The sequence below is a fragment of the Trichosurus vulpecula genome, chromosome 8 (assembly GCF_011100635.1).
Source record: "Trichosurus vulpecula isolate mTriVul1 chromosome 8, mTriVul1.pri, whole genome shotgun sequence".
Classification (NCBI taxonomy): domain Eukaryota; kingdom Metazoa; phylum Chordata; class Mammalia; order Diprotodontia; family Phalangeridae; genus Trichosurus; species Trichosurus vulpecula.
The window spans coordinates 63,694,208-63,707,946 of NC_050580.1; the positions used below are offsets into that span (position 1 = coordinate 63,694,208).

The window sequence follows — 13,739 nt, forward strand, 5'->3', positions numbered from 1 at the left end:
ACGTTGCACAAATACCAGGAGAGCACATGGGTTGTTTACTTTGATATTATTCAGTCATTTCAGTTGCATCTGTCTCTTTGGGATCCCATTCAGGGTTTTCTTAGCAAAGGTACTAGAGTTGTTTGCCATTTCCTTCTCCAGCTCATTTTACAGATGAGGAAACTGAGGCAAACAGTGTTAAGTGACTTGCCCAGAGTCACACAGCTAGTAAATGTCAGGCTGGATTTGAACTCAAGTCTTCCTGACTTCAGGCTAGGTGCTTTATCTACTGCACCACCTAGCTGCCCCAAGATCTAATCATCATAATGTAACTGGCATTTTATAAGGTTTAAGCTTTGCAAAACACTTACAAGAATTGTATCATGTGATCCTCTCAACAACAACCCTGGGAGGTAAGAGCTATTATTATCCTCATTTTACAGATGAGGAAACTGAGACTGAGAGAAGAAGTTAAGTGACTCATCCAGGGTCACATAGCTCATAAGTGTCTGAAGTAGTTATCCTCTCAGTTATCTCAAGGGCTTTCACTCTCTCAGTCAAGTAAAATCAACAAGCAGTTATTAAGTGCCTACAATTTATATTAAATACTTTTAGGATTTAATTTGTATGATTAATTTATTTGATTAAATTAATTTTGGTTAATTAAATTATTTCAATTTAAGTAGTAGTAAATACTTTCCGTATTTAATATACTGTAGAAGAGCTATCATGATACCCTTAGATGCTCTTGTCAGAGGTAGACCTTGGGCTCATTGGAGTATTGCCAGAGGGCAATTGTGTTGTGCTTGGGACCTTAGCAATTAACTTGGCATCCTTAAATAAACCCCCACAGGAGCATAGAGGCATGGACCTTTGGACCTTATTCATTAAGGCAGTATGGGGCAGTGGATAGAGCTCTGGACTTGGAATCAGGATGACCTGGGTTCAAATATTGCCTCTGAGCCTTACTATGTGACCCTGGAGGAACTGCTTAACTTCTCTGGTCCTCAGTTTTGTCATATGTAAAATGGGGATCTGGAATTGATGGCCTCTATGGTACCTTCCAGCTCCAGCTCTATATTTATAATTTTACTTCACTCCCAGGCCATCAAAAGCACAACTATCTGAGGCTGTGCCTTGCCTCTGCCTGTTTGCAAAGGGGCCTCCTCGGTTTATCAACCTTTTCCTCCTTCCAGCAGAAAAGCAACCAGACCCAAACCCAAGGCATTGCTAAATAGCGATAAAGTCGAGAGGGCATGGGGGAGCCATGATGATAAACTTCTCCACTCCCAGGAACCTCAGAGATGGCTCATTTTGAATTCTCATCAGCTGCAAATGACATTAGTGACTAAATGCCCTTTGCAGGAGAATGGCAGCAGATAAGGAGTCTGGCACGGACCTTCCTTAACTCATTTACCCCCATTCTGAATGGCTGAAAGCATTTTTCATCTCTGAGATTGCTCCCTAATTCCAGGAGAGTTCTTGGTTGAGCACCCAAGGGCAGAGAGCTCCAATGCCAAGGGCTGCATATGGCCGGGGGATAGCCCCAGTTTTTGATGAGCTAGGGATATACAAAACCCAAATGAGAGGGGAGATAGGCTTTGGTGGGAATGTCAGTGCAAATCATGATACTATATTACTGCGCCATAGAATCAGAGATGTTAGAGCAAGAAGGGACCTCCCAGATCCACTAGTTTTAAACTCCTTGGTTTCACAGACGTGAAAACAAGGCTCAGAGAGGATATGCCACTGGCCTCAAGTCACACAGCTAGTCAGTGCAGCTCCATAGGGAAAGGATGCTTTATTACATGGGTATCTGGAAGGGTCGCTTTACTTAGAAGTCTGTTAGCTGGGCTAAGAACAGAAGGGCATCTTTCTCAAAGACTTAGGACAATCCATTTATGGTGGTATCTGGGCATCCTCAAAGTCTACTACTGAGCGGTATATTTAGAAAATTCTACTAATTTAGCACCTTTCTACACATCTCATTCTCACAACACTGAAACAGGTAGGACAAGTACTGTTACTGCCAGGCCACCAATTGCACTGGAAAGCCGTGTGTTATAGTAGGATTGGACTTGGAAGCAGAAAAGCTAGGGTCCAATGCAAAGCTGTGTGACCCTCGTTGGATTTAACTTCCTGTTTGTAAGTCTTAATTTCCTCAACCATAAAATAGGGATTTTAGAGGCAGCTGGGTGGTACAGTGGATAAAGTGCTGGGCCTGGAGTCAGAAAGACCTGACTTCTAATCCAACCTCAGACATTTAATAGCCATGTGACCCTGGGCAAGTCACTTAACCCTGTTTGTCTCAGTTTCCTCATCTGGAGAAGGAAATTTTTGCCAGTATGTTTGCCAACAAAACCCTAAATGGGTTCAGGAAGAATCACACACAACCAAAAAAATGACCAAACAATAACATATTGGTTACAGAGCTGGCCTTGGAATGAGGAAGACCTGTGTGTGTACAAGTCCTCCTTCTGCACATACAGGCTATGTGACTTTGGGCCAGTGATTTAATACCCCACTCCATCTCCATGAGAAGATTCTTGAATACTATAAGTCACAGGGATGGTGCTGACCTGCACTGGCAGAGGTACTTTCAACCCAAGGATTTCTCGATCTTGGTGAAGATCACAGATCTGGTCCTTTAGCTGTGTGCCACTGTATTCATGGCATTAAGAAATCTTGTGACTTGCCCGAAGTGTCATGGTGAGTCAGTAGTCAGAGCTGGGATCACAATCCAGATTTCTTGATGCTTAAGCTTTTGCCCTTTCCATTGGGCTACCCTGCTTCTGATTATGTTGTTGTTCAACTGTCCCAGTTGTGTCTAACTCTCTGTGACCCCATTTGGCATTTCCTTGGCAAAGATACTGGAGTGGTTCGCCATTTCCTTCCAGCTCCTTTTATGGATGAGGAAACTGAGCCAAATAGGGTTAAGTGACTTGCCCAGGATCACACAGTTAGTAAGTGTCTGAGGTCTGATCTAAACTCAGGTCTTCCTGACTCCAGGTTTGGTGCTCTGTCTCCTGCACCACCATACTTCTGATTATGAAAAGGGAATTCCCTAAGAGCTGGAGGATGAAGGAAATGTAAAACTGGTACACTTGGAAATTTTCTTTTTTTTCCATTTTTAAAAGATTCTAAACTTAGGAAATACCAAAAATAAGCACATTTCCATATACATTGTGGAAAAGCAAAAGATTGTACGTAAATCTGCAAATTCCTATTATTTACAGCTTGCTTTCCTTTTTAATTAGAATAAATTCTTATTCCTATTATTACATATTATAAAATTGTGATGAATTCTTATAATTGTATTTTTAAAGTATGACAAATTGAATATGCAATGCTCAAAGTTTCCCTGCTCATCTGTGATTTCTTATAGCTTCTCCTCGTTTTTTTAGGCAAAACCCTATCCCTAACACCCTCCATCCTCTCATCTCCCCACTCTTACTGGAAATAAAAAAGTACAAAACCCTTGTAAGATATATACATAGTCAAGCAAAACAAATCCCCCCAACTGGTCTTGTCCAAATGCACATATCTCATCATGCAACTTGAGTTCATCACCTCTCTATCAGGAGATAGCTACCAGGCATCATGATCAATTCTCTGGAACCATGGTTAGGCATTACTGTAACCAAAGTTCTGAAGTCTTTCAAAGTTGTTTTTTTTACCATGTTGCTGTTATTGTATAAATTGTTCTCCTGGTTCTACTCACATCACTCTGTATCAGTTCTTACTAGACTACCAAGGTTTCTCTGATATCCTTTTAAACATTTTGATGGCACAATAATATTCCATTACATCCATATACCACAATTTGTCCATCCTTTCCCAATTGATGGACAGTCTTTAATTCTTAGTTCTTGGCCATTACAAAAACTACTATAAATGGGTCATTTTCCTCTTTCTTTGATCCATTTGGGATACAGTCCTAGTGGTAACAATGTTGGGTCAAAGGGTATGCACAATTTATTGACTTCTGAGGCATATTTCTAATTGCCTTACAGAATGGCTTATGCCAATCTACAACGCAATAATGTGCCTGTTTTTCCCACAGTGCCTCCAACTTTTGTCTTCATTTGTAGCTACCTCCTGATAGAGAGGTATGCAACTCAAGTTGCATAATGAGATATGTGCATTTGGACAAGGCCAATGCGTGAATCTGTGTTGCTTGACTATGTATTCTTTGTTAATCTGATGGGTATGAGGTAGAGCATCAGAGCCGATTTAATTTGTATTTCTCCATTAGTATTGTGTGGTATTTTTTATATGGTTATCAATAGCCTGGATTTTCCTTTGAAAATGGCTTGTAGCAGGGCGCTAAATTTTTTTTCAATTAACTAGAATTCATTTCATTTCTATCCCCCTCTCCCTTCCCCCTGAAAAATAAAAAAGAAACAAAACCCATATCAAGTGTTCATAATCAAGCAAAACAAATTCTCCTATTGGCCACATTCAAAATTGTGTCTCATTCTATATATTCAGTCTATCATCTTGCCATCAGGAGGTAGGCAGCATTCTTCATCCCTGGTCCACTGGAATGATGGCTTATCGTGCTGACCAGAGTTCTTAAGTCTTTAAAGTTCTTTTCCTTTACAATATTGTTAAGTATACTACAAGTCAGGAAGATTTGGGGTTCAGATCCTGACACTAGTTATGTGGATGACCTTTGGGCAAGTTACTGGACTTCTAAATGTCTGTGTTTCCTCAACTATAAAATTATCATACATACAAATTTCACAGGGCTCATTGTGCACTACAGTGAGACCACATGTAAAGCTTTTTGCTTTACAGTATTCTAAGGTATCTCACGCCTATCCCCTGCCTTGTTCAACAAAGGGTGTGCTTTTTGTTATGCGGTATGAGTTCCATAAATGTCAGTTATTATCGTTAGTATATTTTCCAGACCTCAAAATGGCATTATGACAGGCAGGGATAACATGGGAATTTGAAATAGTGAACAGATAATCTTGATTCAAATCAGATCTTTTGATTTAAATGTCTTTTCCCCTCTAAGTATTTGTGATAAAGACATTACCCCTACAATTTGTTCATTCAGAAATACAGTCTCACAGAAGCCAGGGGAGGAAAGGTCGACAATATCAAGGAAAGCAAGTAATTCAAAATAGCTGAGGACCAGAAAAAAGACAATTGTTGTTCAGTCATATCTGACCCTTCATGACCCTATTTGGGGTTTTCTCAGCAAAGATACTGGTTTACTATTTTCTTCTCTAGCTTATTTTACAGATGAGGAAACTAAGGCAAACAGGGTCAAGTGACTCGCCCAGGGTCACATAGCTAGTAACTGTCTGGGGCTGGATTTGAATTCAGGTCTTGACTCCAGGCCCAGCACTCTTTCCACTGAACCACCAAGCCCTAATCATTGATAGAACAGTGTTAGAATTGTGATGAGAGAAGCCAGTTTGCATGGGGTGAAGACTGAGTGAACACTAAGTAAGTGGAGCAAATGTAAGATGCTTTTTTTTGAAGATTTCGTCATAGAAAGTAGGGCCATCTCTAAGGGGAGGGTGTTATCACACCTGTGCCCCAGGTTAGTAAATACAGTCAAGGCTAAATTTCCAAGGATAATTCGTTGAATAGAAAGTGGGCAGACTGTAGGCTGAACTGAGCTCTGTCCCTACCCCAGATCCATCCCCCATGAGCAGCCAACAAGTATCCCAGGACGTCTCACTCATCTCCCCTGCATTGTCCAGCCAAGGGCAGGCTTTTGGTTAGATAGTGTGAGTATAAGAATTCCTAGTTATCACTCTGATGGAGAGATACTTGTTGGTAGTTTGAAGGGGCAATGGGCTCTAGGGAAAGTTTCTTAGGATAGAGAGGCTCAAGCATGGTTGTTGACTGAAGGGAAGCAGTCAGAAAAGAAGAAGATTCTGAAGTGGTCAGGAAGAAAACAATCAAAGATGGAGGTCCTGGAGAAGAAGACCTGGGCTCAGCTTCTTCCTCTAATAACATTAGCTGTGTGACTCTGGACAAGTTACTTAATCACTGCGAGCCTCAATTACCCCATCTGTAAAATGGGGATAATAATAGTGCCTGTCTCACAGGTTGTTATGAGGAACAAATGAGATGTAGGACTAGCATTTCCCCACTTCCCCACCCTGGGCCTCAGTTTCCTAATCTGTAAAATAGGGGATAGCTTTAGATGACCTCCAAGATCCGTTCCAGCCCCAAACCCAAGACTCCATGTTCTTCTTGGGGAAGTAGGAGGTGAAATTATTTGTTGGGAGCTGAGAGCGGATTGGAGGCCTTGAAGAAAGAGGAAAAGATTTGGACCGATGGTGTCTGGCATTATGGAGGAAGTCAGTAAGAAAAGACTAGAACACCAAGTATTGATTGCCAAGTAGCAGTTAGTCCTCAGCTGGACATTTGCTCTTTTTGACAGCCCAACAGAAGTGCTCCCAGAGACCCCAATCCAATCATCTTCTCTCTGGTGTATCCATGAGCTTTTCTAACTCAGATGTGAGGAAAACTATGGAATTCCAGGACCACAAACAAACCAGATGTCTCTTTTGGGGAGTGGGCAGATGGGAATGGGAGGTTTAATGAAACCACAAAGGTACTGGATTTGATTTGATTAAACCTGTAGTGGTGTTTCTAGATGTCTATTGGAAAACATTCAAAGGTTCTCTGCCTGGAGCAGCACCTGCCTCTCATCACCCAGCCAGGAACTCCTCTCTTAGCCAAGTGGTAACACCTAGAGCTCTGAATATCTACTGACAGATTCCAGCTCTCCTGGCTGAGGGCATAAGGTGTGACGTTTCCTGGTTAAGACAGCCTGAGGCTGAGTAAGTGAAGGCTAGACAATGGAGGGCCTCCCCCCTTTACTCTGTGGCAATTCAGGGGCATATGACTAGACCTAGATGGGGTGAGTGTATACCCAAAGTTCTGAGGGAGGCAAGGTGGCTCAGTGGGTAACACATGTGAATTAGAGGGCCAGGGACATTACCTGGTAATAGGATCATACATTTACATATATATGTCTATTTATGTATGTATGTATGTATATATGCACATATATTTTTATTTATGTAGTTTTAAACACATAGATTATCTCCTTTGAGCCTCACAACAGCCCTAGGGGGAAATAGAGGCTTAGGTTAAATGATTTGCCCAGGGTCACATGGCTAGGAAATATCTGAGGCAAGATTTGAACTCCGTTCTTCCTGAGCTCAGGTCCAGGACTTCTGTCCATTGCATCAATTAGCTACCTCAAGGAGTAAAGTGATAACACAAGATTTGAACTCAGGTCCTCTGATTATAAACCCAGTGGCATGAGATCACAGTTTTAAAATGGAAAGGAACCTCAGAGGTCAGCTATTCCAAAGTCACTCCTTATATTGATGATGAAATCAAGGAACAGAGATTCAGTTTGCTCGGGGGAATGAGTAACGTTTAGAGAGAGGTTCCAGACCCAGCCTCTCACTCCGATCATCTTTTTACCATCCCAGTAGGTGAGACATTTCATCCCATACTTTGGGCTTCAGTATAGAGCAGAGGTTATATGCTGGTGTTCCTGCCAGGTTGTGGGGGGGGGTCTAGACAATGGCTGAGCCCTTCCCCAAGTCCCCAAAGGGTGTGACAAGTGCTAAAAATGATGTGCAAGTGGGAAAGGAATGAACGGTCTCTGCGGCTTCGGTTGGGTGTTTCCTGCAAGCACAAAAAGATGTGTTTGCTTGGCTGTCTGTGGAAAAGTGTCTGGAAGGAAACAAAAAACAAGGCCAGAGGGAAAAGAGGAAAAATAATAGCAGCAACTCAGGATGATTCTCACTCTTGGAAAAAAAAGAGTTTGCTACAAAAAAAAGCGCCTGTCTTTGGCCCGCTCTCCGGTATGGTTTTCCATAACTAACAAGTGCTTGTGCCCGCTCCTTGCCCCCCTTCCATTTGCTTAGTTGACAGGACCACAAGGAAGCCAGCTCCATATCAGGAGGCTGATATCACCCAGCAGGTGGCCTTTGTGCTGACCTTTCTCTCCTGCTCAGACTTGGGGAAGAGAGGCCTAGAATGGCTCTTTCCCTCGGCAAGTTTGAACGGGCATTGCTTCTGAGATTCTCTGCCCAGAGCTTAGAGGATCCTCCCCACCCTACCCCCCCCCCCCAGGAGGTTGGATATTCACAGAGCTTGAGTCGGTCTTGCTGGGCAGAAGCAGAGATGCTAAACAGAGATGCCTGAGGTCACTTAGTGATGGGAAGCCCCTTAAGACAAAGGAAGATTTTTCTGATTTCTTCTGGCACATTCCAGCTGCTGCTGATCAGCGTAGCAGGATTTGACTGGCTTTCTTTCAAAAACTCAGCCAACAGAGAACTAGGGGAATGAGAAAAAGAAATTGGAGGGGACTTTCCTTGGAGGTGTAGCCAGTGATACCATGTCCATTTCCAGGGGTCCTGAGGATGCTCTTTTATATGGACAAAAGGATGAGAAACAGGAACATCAATCGACGACATTTGGTCAATTCTAGTAAAAATCCAGCCACGTGAGGATTCCTGGGCCAGAGTGTTTTCCTCTGTGTATGATATTAGCCATCCACTTCAGCCTTTGTCATGTTTCAACAGACTTCATTCCTATGTGCCTGAATTCATACTGAAGGCATCACATCTTTCATCTATCTCTCTGGACCATTAAGAAAAAAAATAAGGGCTGCAAATTCTCATTTGTGCACAATCCAAGCCTTACCAAGACTAGCAGCTCTCAAATAATCTCTGCTCCCCCTCCCCCACACCCCTTACCTCTAATGGTCATCTCTGAATTGGAAATATGCTATTAATATCATCCGATAATGGTGGCATAACCTCAGATCCTATTAGAATGTGGGCTCCTTGAGAGTGAGATGTTTTTATTTGTCTTTGTATTCTCAATGAATAGCACAGGCATTAATAAATGTCCTTTAATTGCTCAGCAAAGTGTGCCCATTCTGAGGATGGGCAGGTATGGAAGGCTGGTTGAGTTTCTCCCCATCAAGAATGGAGGCAGGTCTGTGGGCCACTCTCAATTCCAAGACTTCTTGCCACAGTCTTCCACTCCACCCACCGTCCTGGGATCTTGGGTCCAGATTCTATTCTATGGCTTCAGATGGGCAGATTGTCCAAGAGATGATTGAGAGACTGAAAATATTTCTGTCTCTACTCCACTACTTCAGAGCCCAGGATGGAAAATCCGGGGTATCTGGGTTCTTGTCCTGACTTCATGATGAAATCATGGTGACTTTCCACAAGTCACTTCCCTTCATTGAATCCATAAAATGAGAGGGTTAGAGTTATGACCAGCAAACTCTGTTCCAACAGAAGCACTGTAGGATTCTAAGATTGGAGTAGATATTTACATGTCTTCTCCTCCATTACTTAGTGACAGGAAGCCCCTTAAGACCAAGCTCCTCCAGGGCAGGGTCCAGGTTTTTGCATTTCTTTATATCCCCCGAATTAAGCAGAATACCTGCTTGTTGATTGACTATCTAAAGTCAGGAAGCCCTTGTGCAAACCGATGATTATACTCCTGTGAGCTCTGAGAGTCATAATCAAACAAGGTAACTTGTGAATCGTTGTCCAACTTTGCCTGTGTGTAGAGCAGCTCTGGTCCCATGTGAGTCAGGCCATCACCCCATGATGTCACTGGTCCTCTTTGGCAGAGTCCATGTCTTATTTTTTCCCTGGATCCCCCACAGCACCTGGCACCTGCCAGACACTTAGTAGGTGTTTGTTGAACGAATGACAGCCAAAATGTATAAAAGAGCCAGAAGGACCCTTTGGAGAAAGAAGCAAGAGGCAGGCTGTACCCTGAGTATAAGGGAATGAAAGAGGAGGGGGCAGCCTGATGACCAAGATCAGACCACACTCTCTGCCCCGGCCCCCTCACTCTCCAAGACATTACATCTAGACTCTTCACCCCCTCCTCCTCTGGCTCTCTCTGGCTCTCCCTGTTAGTTTTAAAAACCCCCTCTCTGCGGAGCAGGAGGGAACAAGCTTGAGCCAATTAGTTAATCTATTTTTATAGCTCAGAGGGGGGAAAGCCTTTCATCGAGGTGTAATTGAGAAACGTGTTAATTGTTTGCCACTGACCTGTCTCTTTTCTCTGCTCCTTAGGGAGGAGAGGCTTTCATGTGTCCCAGGAGGCTCCCTTCCTCTTTTGTCTTAAACTATCAGGGAACCATTCTTGGCAGCTGGGATAGGGGCAGATTCCTGCTGGGAGGAGCCCCAGTCAAAGCCAGTCTTCCCTGCATCCATTCCTTCTTCCTTCAGCTGCAGAAGGGATGTCTTCAGCATTAGAGGCCTTCCTAGAAGTGGAAGAAAGGGAGGGGAGGAAGCATGCTTTCTTCCTGCAGAAATTCATGTCTTTTAGGCCTCTGACATCATTGTCTTTCCTCCTCACCCCTCTGCCCAGCTCAATTTGGCTATATATGAGCTTAGGGAACTGACCCTGGAGTCTCTAGTTGATGTTTTAGTAATAGCCACATCTAACTGGGGTATCTCTGGTATAGATTTGGTGCTGTGCCAGATCGGTCTACCAAACAGTAGTGACAAGAGAGGCAGGCACAGTCAAGGCTCATCTCAAACTTCATTTTTCTAGGAGGCCTTTCCCAGTCCTCCCAGCTCCCAGTGCTTTCCCTTCTGAGATTCCCTTCCATCTACTCTGCATATATCTTCTAGCTAGTTATTTATATGTTGTCTTCCAGAATGTGAGCTCCTTGACTATAGAGACTGGGGTTTTTGCCTTTCTTTGTGAGTCTAGACAGTAGCATAGTGCCAGCAACATAGATGAACTATTTTAATAAATGCTTGTTGACTGACAGATGGAGAGGAAGAAAGAAGGAGATTATTGATCACGTGTAACAAACCTAGAGCTGGCCATGCTACCTTCAGCCTCAATTTATGAACATTGTGAGTTTTTCTTTATTTTCCTGGAATCTGGCTGCCTTTCCTTAGGAGATGTCTCCAGAAATACGACTGCTTTTCCATACCAAAAATAATGTTCAAGTTAAGAGGATATATAGAAGAACCAGAACTTCTGGAACCGTGGAAGAAGAGCCAGAGAAGACTAGCCTTGAGTATGTGTTCACCCAACATCCATGCTTGAGAATCACAGAAACTTCTGCCACCCACTCAGGTCCTATGTGGCTATTCTGCAGTGAAGGACCAAGATCTTTCCTTCCTCTGACCATACTTGGAAAGAGAAGGTTCATGAAGGCTGCAAACCTTTTGAAGCTCAGAAGAATGAGTAGAGCTTTGAGACTCCACCATGGGAAATGGAAGGGGTGGAAGAGAACTCTGATTTTGGGAAAGGATGGGGCTTGCTGTAATTCTGTTCTCCCTATACCTGAGGCTTGATATTACCACTCTTATCCCAATCCAATTCAGTTGTTTAATTTCTGTTACACTATGAGGTTTCAAGTAATTTGCTAATAGCTGGATCTAAGAGAATGAAAGGAGAAGATGAACAAATGCAAGCATCTGGAATCTACTTGAGGAAGTAATAGGAAGCTAATGCATGGGGACACTGTGGACCCCCAACCCTCTCCTATCCATGTTACATAGAGACAAACTTTCCTGAAAAAAGAGAGGGCTATGGGATCTTCACCACTCCTTCTTCTGCCCTCCTTTTTACCTTGTTCATCAACTTCAATCCTAAATGGATCATACAAAGTCTTCAAGACAGGCTGATTGAATTCCCATGATGCCGGGCAGGCTATCAACTCCCCATTAGTGCCAGAAATAAAGGATTCTCTTCTGATGCCAATTTCTGTGCCTTTGTAGGACTTTGGATTCCATATCTTAGATAGAAATGCCCATCCACCTTCTTTCTTACCTATCCAATTAAATTTTTTCACATTCATGAGGTACTTTGTTTTAGAAAGTGCTTTCAACCAAACAATTCAGTGTGGTTGATTGTGAAAGTATCACCACCTTCCCTGTAAATATAAACATGAATTCCAGTGCTGGGTAAGCCACTGCTGATTACACTGGGAGGAGACGGGTGGAGAGAGAACAGGAGATGTTGGTCAAGTAAAGTAACCTACTCAGGGTCATATGGCTCATAAATAGGAGATGTGGTACTCAAACTCTCATCTTCTGGTTGTATCCAATGTGCTTTATACATTGCACATAAGAAGTACTTAATAAATGCTTATCAAATTGACTACAAGTATTTTTTTTCCATCAGGCAGTTAGGTGATGCTTTGGATGGAGCTCTGGGCCTGGAGTCAGGAAGACCTCAGTTCAAGCCTGTCCTCAGACAGTTAGTTACATGACCCTGGGCAAGTCACTTACCTGACTCAGTTACCTCAACTGTAAAATCAGGATAATAGCACCTAGCTCACAGGGTTGTTATGAGAATCAAATGAGATAACATGTAAAGGAATTTGAAATCGGATTGATTCAGTCTCAGAATCTTAATTCCATTCATTGCTTTTCTCAAAGCTAAGTTATGGCTACCCAAAGATGGAGGGGCCTATTCTATCCCCTAGCTACTGAGCTAGCTGCTAAGGCTCTCTTAGGTTTCTGGGTAGCTGGGCATGGCACCTAGGAATGGCCTGTCCTCTACAGCATTGCTGAGACCTGAGATGGCTTGATGCTTCTTGCCTGTGGGTAGTCCCAAGGTTGACTTTCCCTCCTGCCAAAGTGAGTCAGTCAGTCAGCACCATCCCCTGAGCTCAGATCAGGCAGATAGATTTGGCCTTAGGCAGAATTATGAAGTAGGCCAGACTGACCCTCCAGAGTATCTCTCCCTCTCCTAGCCAGATGCCCCGTCCCTGGTTAAGCCTAGCTCCTTAGAACCCTTATATCTCCCACAGAGCCTCATCCAGGCATGCCTTCCCTCTTCAGACCTCCCTGATACAGGCCTCTCCTTTCCCCCTTCCTCTCTTTTGTTCTATTCCCTTAAGGTCTAGTTCTCTGCTTGGTGACAGCTCACTAATCTGATAAACTCATCCATGCTAAAGTGATCATGGAAGCTAATGGGCGTACATTACCTTTCTCAGGCGCCATCTTGAACAGTAAAATTCAGATGCTGTTATAACCACTAATGAATGACTCCAAGGGTGAGGAATTTCGAGCTTCATAATAGACTAGCAAAGGGAGACATTTTATTGCTAGGCTGTCACCCATTTCACCCATGAGAATGGGCACCTCTGCTACAAGTCATCATGAGGGCATATATGAGAAATACAAACATGGTGCAATGAAATGAATATAGGATTTGGAGTCAAAATAGCTGAATTCAAACCTGAGACTTACTCTGCCACTCACTATCTATGGGCAAATAAATACCTTGGGCAAGTCTCTGGGTCTGACTTTCCTCAACTGTAAAATTAGGATGATGGATTGTACAACCTTTAAGGTCCCTTCCAGCTCTGAACCTAAGGTCTCATGATATTATGAACTTGGGAAGCACCTAGGTTATACTTGTCCCCTCTACCTCTGGCCATACCCACCAGAACTCTTAACAACTTCCTATGTCCTCTCAAAGTCAAGAATGCCATATACACCCAAAACTTCAAAGGCATGACTTATGTAGTATTGTACCTCTGGGGACACTGGACATTCAGAAAAGCTGAGATGTTGGTGCCAAGTTGTTCAGTCATTTTTCAGTCATGTTCAATTTTTTGTGACCCTATTTGGGGTTTTCTTGGCAAAGGTACCAGAGTGGTTTGCCATTTCCCCCTCCAGCTCATTTTACAGATGAGAAAACTGAGGCAAGCAGGGTTAAGTGACTCGCCCAGGGTCACACAGCTACTCAGTGTCTGACCC

At 43.2% G+C, this 13,739-nt stretch overlaps 1 protein-coding gene across 1 annotated transcript in view; it reads left to right on the top strand.

The window, feature by feature from the left end:
• Positions 1–13,739, top strand: part of LOC118828694 (heparan-alpha-glucosaminide N-acetyltransferase-like) — a 378,901-nt gene that overhangs the window by 322,677 nt on the left and 42,485 nt on the right. The window lies entirely within an intron of this gene.